The sequence below is a fragment of the Monodelphis domestica genome, chromosome 1 (assembly GCF_027887165.1).
Source record: "Monodelphis domestica isolate mMonDom1 chromosome 1, mMonDom1.pri, whole genome shotgun sequence".
NCBI classification, from domain to species: domain Eukaryota; kingdom Metazoa; phylum Chordata; class Mammalia; order Didelphimorphia; family Didelphidae; genus Monodelphis; species Monodelphis domestica.
This window is the reverse complement of record NC_077227.1, coordinates 538,410,357-538,420,898: the sequence shown is the minus strand read 5'-3', so window position 1 is coordinate 538,420,898 and position 10,542 is coordinate 538,410,357. Positions and strand designations below refer to the sequence as shown.

Here is a 10,542-nt window from a genome sequence, read left to right as displayed (position 1 = left end):
ACAAGAGAAAAAGAAAAAAGAAATTACAATTGACAGCTTCTATCCAGACAATGAACAAAGAGCAAATGTAACAGAGGAGGATCAAGAACACAAAGCAAAAGCACAGGAATTCCAGTGAATTGGACACAGGCTTTGGAAGAATCCAAAATACAATTTAAACACAATTAAGAGAAGCTGAAGACAACTGGGGAAAGAGCTTAAAAAGCAAGATATGTGAATCTTAAAATTTCTCAGATTGTGAATCTTAAAACTTCTCAGACTCTACCTTGGAACATTTGGTTAAGGCTATTCCCCATTTTAAACAATGGAGGTACTTAGTCAGGAATGTATGTGAGAACTTTACATTACTCCACCCATACTTAGGCATACTTTAGGGTAAGATAAAGTAAAACTCCTTACTGAACAATGAAAAGTACTTAACCCATACTTAAAGTAAAGCTAAAACCCTAAGCTGGGTCTATTTTTAGATCTAATACAAAAAGGTGCTAAGTACCTATGAAAGTCAAATTAATCACTATAAGTTCAAGCAAGCTTAGCAAGAGGTTTGAGGTTTTAGTCTACTCAGGTGTGAATTACTCAAAAGTTTAGTCTACTCAGGTGTGAATTAAGAATGGTCAGTCCTATGAAAATGTCTACTGTGATTGATAGATGTGAAAACTTAGGGGAGGTGACATAGGAGAAAATTCTCTTTAAAAGGAGGTCATAAAGGCCTCTGAGGTAATTCAGCTATGGAGCTGAATAGAAGGCTGGTCTCTGTCTTGGTGGCTGAAAGGGAATTCAGCCTTGGAAGCTGAAATGGAGCTTCCTGAGCTATACTGGAGGGTATCTCTGAACACTAGAGTTTTGCTTGGAAGGACCTTGTGGTGAGTTGATAAAAGACTGACTGATCTCTCTCTTAAGGCTTAAGCCTAGGCTGGTATAGCCCTTTTCTCATTATTTCCTCTTACTCTCCTTTCATTAATTCCTTAATTTGTATTAATTAAAACCTCCATAAAAAACCAGCTGACTTGGGTATTTCATATTTGGGAATTTTCCCCATGGGGATCACTTTATTTTGATTTAACTCAAGACACTGTCTTGAAACCATATTTTCTCAGTCACAGTTTAAGGCAACCACTCCTTTATCTGTAACAGATAAGCCATCTGGAATTAGAGGCACTTGAAGTAAAATGAGAAAACAGTGTCTAGAAAGCCAAAATTAATTAGCTTGAAAGTGAGGCAAAGGAGATGAAAGATGACCTCCAAAGAAAATCAGACCAGAAGGAGAAGGATGACCAAAAATCCAGGGATGAAATTCAGTCTTTAAAAACTAGAATACAACAATTAGAAGCAAGTGACTTCACAAGGCAGAAGGAAACTATAAAACAAAATCAAAAGAATGAAAAAGTTAAGGAAAATATGAAACACCTAATTCACAAAACAGATTGAAGAAATCGTTCCAGGAGAGACAACTTAAGAATCATTGGTCTACCAGAAGACCATGACAAAAGAAAAAGCCTGGAAGGAAATTCCTAAAGGAAATTAGCCAAGAAAACTGACTCAACATTCTAGAGCAAAAGAGAAAAGTGGATATTGAAAGAATCCACAGATCACCATCTATACTTAATCCCCAACTGACAACACTCAGAAATGTTATAGCCAAATTCAAGAGCTACCAGACCAAGTTAAAAATATTACAAGCTGCTAAGAAGTCATTCAGATGCCATGAAACTACAGTGAGGATAACACAGGATCTGGCTGCATCTACACTGAAGGACCAAAAGGCATGGAATATGATATTCCAGAAAGCAAGGGAACTAGGTCTACAACCAAGAATCAACTACCCAGCAAAACTGACTATATTTTTACAGAGGAAAGTATGGTCATTTAATAAAATAGACTTCCAAACATTCATAAAGAAAAGACCAAACCTAAATAGAAAATTTGATGCCCAAACACAGAACTCAAGAGAATCATCAAAAGGTAATTAAAAAAGAGGGGGGGGGGAATAAAAAACAAAACAAAAAAAAACAAACTTTTTTTAAGGGACCCAATAAGTTAAAATGATATGTATTCCTACAAGAAGAGAGGATATTGGTAACTCTTAAAAATTGTTATTATCACCTGGGTAGCTAGAAGAATTATACTTAGAGGGAACAGTAACAAACTATATAGGATGAAATACCAAGACATAAATATGTATATATATATGTATATATATGTATATATATGTATGCATAAATATATATGTATATCTATATGTATATATAACGAGTTAAAAAAAGAAGTTAATACTTAGATAAATGAGAAAAGAAACAAAATGGGGTAAATTTATAAGTCACAAAGAAGTACATGGTGGGAGTGGGAGAGAACATTAATACACTGGAAGGGTAAAGAGGTTGGAGATAGGAAATACTCAATTCTTACGTGCATTAAAATTGACTCAAAGAGGAAAGAACAGTCAAATCCATTGGGGCAGAGAATTAATTTGCGCCCTACAGAGAAGTATAAGAGTAAAAAATAGACTGGTGGGGAGGGAAACAATACAAGGGAGGGAGAGGGTGGGTGGGGGTAGTTTAAAAAGACTGTAAAGAAAAAAAGGGAGAATGAGAAGGAGGGAGAAAGGGAAGTAAAATAAGGGTGGGAATTAGGGAGGCTGATTAAAAACAAAACACAGGTGTAGAAGGAAATAGTGAAAGAAGAAAGGGCAGAACTAGGAGTGGAAATCAAAAAGCTGGGAAATAAACAGCTGGTAATCATAACTCTGAATGTGAATGGAATGAACTCACCCATAAAATGCAAGCAAATAACAGAATGGATTAGAAACCAAAATCCTACCATATGCTGTCTACAAGAAAAACACATAAGGAAGGTAGACATACATAGGGTAAAGGTAAATGAATGGAGCCAAATCCATTGGGCATCAACTGAGAAAAAGAAGGCAGGTGTTGCAATCATGATATCTAACAAAGCCAAAGTAAAAACAGATTTAGTCAAAACAGATAGGGAAGGAAATTACATCCTGATAAAAGGCAGTATAGACAATGAGGTAATATCAGTACTCAAACTTTATGCACCAAATGGCATAGCATCTAAATTTCTAAAGGAGAAACTAGTGGAGCACAAATATGAAATAGATAGAAAGAATATACTAGTGGGAGACCTGAACCATCCTCTATCTGAACTAGATAAATCAAACCAAAAAAAAAAAAGAAAGAGGTAAGAGAAGGGGAAAAAAATCTTAGAAAAATTAGAGTTAGTAGTTATGTGGAGAAAACTAAATAGGGACAAAAAGGAATACACCTTGTTTTCAGCAGCACATGGTACATTCATAAAGATTGACCATGTATTAGGGCATTAAAATATTGCTAGCAAGTGCAAAAGAGCAGAAATAATAAATGCAATCTTATCAGATCACGACGCAATGAAAATAATAATTAATAAGGGTACATTATAAAATAGAGATTTGAACCATGGACTTCAATCCCCAGAAGTCCTTGTTACTTCCCAGAATTCCCTATAATCTCACCTGAGTCCCCACCTGGGCTAGAACACAATTTGTATTTAAACTGGCTGCAATGCCTACTTCGGCCTCCTGTACTTGGAGATTGCAAGATGTAGTGAGTATGCTAAGCGCAGGGATTCTGAATTGGGTAAACAGTCATGGGCACGTGGTTTTCTACTTTGTATTCTTAATTCTAATAATCCTTAATAAACCTTATAAAATATAATACTTTTAGTAGAGAAACTAAATTAATTTTTACAACATGGAGAGGCAAATAAAAATTAATTGGAAATTAAATAATACAATTCTCCAAAATCAGTTAGTTAAAGAGCAAATCATAGAAACAATAATTTCATTGAAGAAAATGACAATAATGAGACATCCTTTCAAAATTTATGGGATGCAGTCAAAGAAATACTCAGGAGGAAATTTATATCTTTGAGTTCATATATTAACACATTAGGGAGGGCAGAGGTCAATTAATGGGGCATACAAAATAAAAAAACTAGAAAGTGAACAAATTAAAAGTTCTCAGATGAAAACTAAATTAGAGATCCTAAAAAATCAAAGGAGAAATTAATAAAATTGAGAGTCAAAAAACTATTGTTTTAATAAATAAAACTAGAAGCTAGTACATTGAAAAAACAAATAAAATAGACAAAGTACTGATCAATCTAATTTAAAAAAGGAAAGAAGAAAACAAAATTGACAGTATCCAAGATGATAAAGGAGACCTCACCTCTAATGAAGAGGAAATTAAAGCAATCATTAAAAATTATTATGACCAAATTATATGGATGAATATCTACAAAAATATAAATTGCCTAGATTAAAAAAAGAAGAAATAAAATACCTAAAAACTCCATATCAGAAAAAGAAATTGAACAAGCCATCAAAGAACTGCCTAAGAAAAAATCCCCAGGACCAGGTAGATTCAGAAATTAATTCTATCAAACATTCAAAGAACAACCAATCCCAATATTATAGAAACTATTTGATAGAATAAGCAAAGAAGGAATTCTATCAAATTCCTTTTATGACACAAATATGGTACTGATTCCAAAGCCATGCAGGTCAAAAAGAGAGAGAAAAAAAACTACAGACCAATCTCCTTAATGAACATAGATGCAAAAATCTTAAATAGGATACTAGCAAAAAGACTTCAGCAAGTGATCACAAGGGTTATTCATTATGACCAGGTAGTATTCATACCAGGAATGCAAGGATGGTTCAATATTAGGAAAACCATCCACATAATTGACCATATTAACAAGCAAACTGACAAAAATACATGATTATTTCAATAGATGCAGAAAAAGCCTTTAACAAAATACAACACTCATTCCTACTGAAAACACTAGAAAAACCAGGAATAGAAGGGCCTTTCCTAAAAATAACAAATGGCATATATCTAAAACCATCAGCAAACATCATCTGTAATGGCGATAAACTAGAAGCCTTCCCAATAAGATTAGGAATGAAACAAGGATACCCATTATTGCCTCTATTACTTAACATTGTACTAGAAACACTAGCAATAGCAATTAGAGAAGAAAAAGAAATTGAAGGCATTAAAATAGGTAATGAGGAGACCAAGCTATCACTCTTTGCAGATGATATGATGCTCTACTTTAAAAATCCTAGAGAATCAACTAAAAAGCTAGTAACAATAATCAACAACTTTAGCAAAGTTGCAGGATACAAAATAAACCCACATAAGTCATCAGCATTTCTATGTATCTCCAACACATCTCAACAGCAAGAATTAGAAAGAGAAATTCCATTTAAAATCACCCTAGACAATATAAAATACTTAGGAATCTATCTGCTGAGACAAACACAGGAACTATCTGAACACAACTATAAAACACTCTCCACACAATTAAAACTAGATCTAAACAATTGGAAAGACATTGATTGCTCATGGGTAGGATGAGCTGACATAATAAAAATGACAATCCTACGCAAATTAATTTACTTATTTAGTGCCATACCCACAGAACTATCAAAAAACTTTTTTACTGAATTAGAAAAAAACATAATAAAGTTCACTTGGAAGAACAAAAGATCAAGGATATCCAGGGAAATAATAAAAGAAAATGTAAAGGATGGTGGCCTTGCAGTCCGAGATCTCAAATATACTATAAAGCAGTGGTCATCAAAACAATTTGATACTGGCTAAGAGACAGAAAGGAGGATCAGTGGAATAAACTTGGGCTAAATGACCTCAGCAAGACAGTCTATGATAAGCCCAAAGATCCCAGTTTTTAGGACCAAAATCCACTTTTTGATAAAAACTTCTAGGAAAATTGGAAGACAGTATGGGAGACATTAGGTTTGGAACAACATTTCATACCCTACACTAAGATTAACTCAGAATGGGTGAATGACCTGAATATAAAGAAGGAAACTATAAGTAAATTAGGTGAACATAGAATAGTATTCATGTCAGATCTCTGGGAAAGGAAAGGTTTTAAGACCAAGCAAGAGTTAGAAAAAATCACAAAATGTAAAATAAATAGTTTTGATTACATCAAATTAAAAAGTTTTTGTACAAACAAAACCAGTGCAACCAAAATTAGAAGGGAAGCGACAAACTGGGGGAAAAAAATCTTATCAAAAACCTCTGACAAAGGTCTAATTACTCAAATTTATAAAGAGCTGAATCAATTGCACAAAAAATCAATCCATTCTCCAATGGATAAATGAGCAAGGGACATGAATAGGCAATTTTCAGATAAAGAAATCAAAACTATTAGTAAGCATATGAAAATTGTTCTAAATCTCTTATAATCAGAGAGATGCAAATCAAAATAACTCTGAGGTATCACCTCACACCTAGCAGATTGGCTAACATGACAGCAAAGGAAAGTAATGAATGCTGTAGGGGATGTAGCAAAGTTGGGATATTAATGCATTGCTGGTGGAGTTGTGAATTGATCCAACCATTCTGGAGGGCAATTTGGAACTATACCCAAAGGACTCTAAAGGACTGTGTGCCCTTTGATCCAGCCATAGCACTGCTTGGTTTATGCCCCAAAGAGATAACAAGGAAAAAGACCTGTACAAGACTATTCATAGCCGCACTCTTTGTGGTTGCAAAAAATTGGAAAATGAGGGGATGCCTTCAATTGGGGAATGGTGGAAGAAATTGTGGTATATGTTGGTGATGGAATACTATTGTGCTCAAAGGAATAATGAACTGGTGGAATTCCATGTGAACTGGAATGACCTCCAGGAATTGATACAGAGTGATGTCTTAAAAAAAATAAAAAATGGAAATTTTATACCCTGAGGGAAGCTTGGACTTTCGATATGGAGAGGGGGAAAGAGAGGAGAACCCCCTTCTCAAAGCAGGGTTCAAGGGAGACAGCAGATGTAATGGGTTGGCTCAGAGAGAGGAGAGGGGGTTTGAAGATTTTCCCCCTTCTGCCTTCCCTCCTTCGCTAAATCTGCTCTCCCCAATTTGATCTTGTCCCTCTTTTACCCTGTCCACTACTCAAGACCAAAAGGTCTCCCCTTGATCCATTCACTCACACTCAGCTTGGGGAACAGATAACTTTTATTTTTTTATTTTTTAAATTTTTATTTGGTCATTTCCAAACATTATTCATTGGAAACAAAGATCATTTTCTTTTCTTCCCTCCCCACCCTCCCACCACCTCTCCCATAGCCCATGTGTGATTCCACTGGGTATCACATGTGTTCTTGATTCAAACCCATTTCCATGTTGTTGGTATTTGCATTAGAGTGTTCATTCAGAGTCTCTCCTCAGTCATATCCCCTCAACCCCTGTAGTCAAGCGCTTTTCATCAGTGTTTTTACTCCCACAGTTTATCTTCTGCTTGTGGATAGTGTTTTTTAGATCTCTGCAGATTGTTCAGGGGCTTTGCATTGCCACTAATGGAGAAGTCCATTACCTTCAATTGTACCACAATGTATCAATCTCTGTGTACAATGTTTTCCTGGTTCTGCTCCTTTCGCTCTGCATCACTTCCTGGAGGTTGTTCCAGTCTCCATGGAATTCCTTCACTTTATTATTCCTTTCAGCACAATAGTATTCCATCACCAACAGATACCACAATTTGTTCAGCCATTCCCCAATTGAAGGGCATCCCCTCATTTTCCAATTTTGTCCACCACAAAGAGTGCAGCTATGAATATTCTTGTACAAGTCTTTTTCCTTACTATCTCTTTGGGGTACAAACCCAGCAGTGCTATGGCTGGATCAAAGGGCAGACAGTCTTTTATCACCCTTTGGGCATAGTCCCAAATTGCCCTCCAGAATCGTTGGATCAATTCACAACTCTACCAGCAATGAATTAATGTCCCTACTTTGCCACATCCCCTCCAGTATTCAATACTTTCCTTTGCTGTCATGTTAGCCAATCTGCTAGGTGTGAGGTGATACCTCAGAGTTTTGATTTGCATCTCTCTGATTATAAGAGATGTAGAGCACTTTTTCATGTGCTTATTAATAGTTTTGATTTCTTTGGCTGAGAACTGCCTATTCATGTCCCTTGCCCATTTATCAATTGGAGAATGGCTTGATTTTTTGTACAATTGATTTAGCTCTTTGTAAATTTGAGTAATTAAACCTTTGTCAGAGGTTTTTATGAAGATTGTTTCCCAATTTGTTGCTACCCTTCTGATTTTAGTTACATTGGTTTTGTTTGTACAAAACCTTTTTAATTTGATGTAGTCAAAATTATTTATTTTACATTTTGTGACTCTAAGTCTTGCTTGGTTTTAAAATCTTTCCCTTCCCAAAGGTCTGACATGTATACTATTCTATGTTCACCTAATTTACTTATAGTTTCCTTCTTTATGTTCAAGTCATTCACCCAGAACAAATAACTTTTAATGTTACTCAATCAGATAATACAAAAGGAACAATGGGCAGTGAAGAATGGTAAAAGGAATGTAGGAAAAGGGGGTCCCTGTCTCTATCTAAACCCTTTCCCTTCCCTCCTCGAGTTTGGGGGGAACTCAGGCATTGGCTCTCTGAACCCCCTGAGAGAAAGTCAGGTTGACTCACACCTGGGCAATAGGAGCTGAGGTAAAGTCTGCTCAGGTTTCTTTTCAGAATTCCCTTCAATTGGGAAGTGTTGGGGGGAAAGATTTCCAATCACCAGCAGGAAAAATGGGTAACTCTCAGGATAAAGTCTTTTTTCTCAACTTCTCTCTTTGGTTTCTCAAGACCGAGAGACCCTCGCTGTTCTCCAAGCCAGAATCTCCTCCTCCTCTGGATTCCACACCTGGGGCCCCTCCCCTGTTGAGGTGATCAATTTCACATACTCTTCAGCTTGGCACTTTTTCTCTAGTGCCAGCCTCTGTCACAAATCCTCCATTTCCTGTTGTCCACGTGCTGCTACCCTGGCCCACACCAGTTACTTACCTTCTATGTTATTCTAATCTATCTATGTTACTTATTGTTCCCATCTAACCTCCCCCCAAAAAAATAATAAATCTTATCCTAATCTGTCTATTTGCTAATCTAAGTTCCTATCTTATGCTAAGACTGAGTTGTGTGAAGAGGGTTAGGATTATGTTCCAACAAAATTTTTTCATATATAATAATTTCTTAATAGAAAAGTCATTCCTATTGCAATCAATATAAAATTTAAATATTAAGTAAAATTGAACTATCCTATGCTTTATATAATGCTAATTCCAATATAATAATTCATAACATTTATAGCCTCTGTCACAGTGAAAGGAGAAGAACCAGGAAAACATTGTACATAGAGACTGATACACTGTGGTACAATCAAATGTAATGGACATTAGTGGCAATGCAGTGATCCTGAACAACTCAGAGGGATTTACGAGAAAGAACACTATCCACATTTAGAGGAAAAACTGTGGGCGTAGAAACACAGAAGTAAAACAACTGCTTGATTTCATGGGTTGAGGGGATATGACTGGGGATATATACTCTAAATGATCATTCTAGTGCAAACATCAACAACATTAAATAGGTTCTGATCAAGGACACATGTAAAACCCAGTGGAATTGCATGTTGGCTAAGGAAAGGGTCAGGGGAGGAGAGGGAGGGAAAGAATATGATTCTTGTAACCAAGGAATAATGTTCTAAATTGACTAAATACAATTAAAAAAAAGAAATGAGGAAAGCAAAATTACTAATTTTATACCCCATAAATATATGTAAAATTCCTAATACTACCTCTGTCTTCTGAGGACAATTTCCTCTGCCTGATACAACTCAAGCCTAATCTAACCTACTCTATCTATAAATTTTTCACTAACTACTTAACTCCCTAAAATAAGGGATAGCTACCCCTCACTCACTCCTTCAATCAGTTTTCTATAGCAGCCCAACTGTCAGTAGCCAAATAATAGCAGATCCTTGCCTATGAGACAAACCTCCTGCTCTCTTGAGATCCCAGAGGCAAAAAGTCCTTTAAAGACTAAAGCCCAAAACCCTTTCAGTAACCTCAGGCCCGCCTTTATATTCCAGCAACTAAACACCAACCACCAACCCAACTCATGACCAGCAGTCACCTTCCCTGCAATTGCCAGCCCTAACTGTCAGCAATTCTCCTGACCAATTGTCAGCAACTGCCAGCTGACAACTGATGCTGGCTCAGCAGGGGGCTCCCCAGTTCCGACTTCCTGTTATTGTGGGCTGGTTAATCCTTACAAATCTCTATGGTAAGAGGACCTCCAGATCCCCTGTTAAATTAAAGAAATTAAAGAATTCTTTTTTATAAGTGTAAATGGATTTTTCCTTGGAATAAGAATTATCTGCAAATATTTTCAGTAATGGGGATAAATTAGATGCCTTCCCTAGGAGACGAGGAGTGAAACAAGGATGCCCATTATTACCAATATTAGTTAATATTGTATTAGAAATAAGGGAAGAAAAAGGAATTAAAGAAACCAGAATGGACAAAGAGGTAACAAAACTATCTCTTTTTGATGGTAATATGACAGTATATATGGAAAATCCTAGAGATTTAACTAGAAATTAGTTGAAATGATCAATATTTTAGGAAAATCGCTGAATATAAAATAAACTCACATAAATCATCAG

General features: G+C 35.9%; 1 long non-coding RNA gene across 1 annotated transcript in view; it reads left to right on the top strand.

Annotated features, from left to right (window-relative positions):
* Positions 1-412: 412 nt before the first annotated feature.
* The window catches only part of LOC130456514 (uncharacterized), a 55,002-nt gene continuing 44,872 nt past the window's right edge, over positions 413-10,542 (top strand). The window contains exon 1 of the long non-coding RNA XR_008915500.1: positions 413-863. This is a non-coding gene — a long non-coding RNA (uncharacterized LOC130456514). The remainder of the gene's footprint in view (positions 864-10,542) is intronic.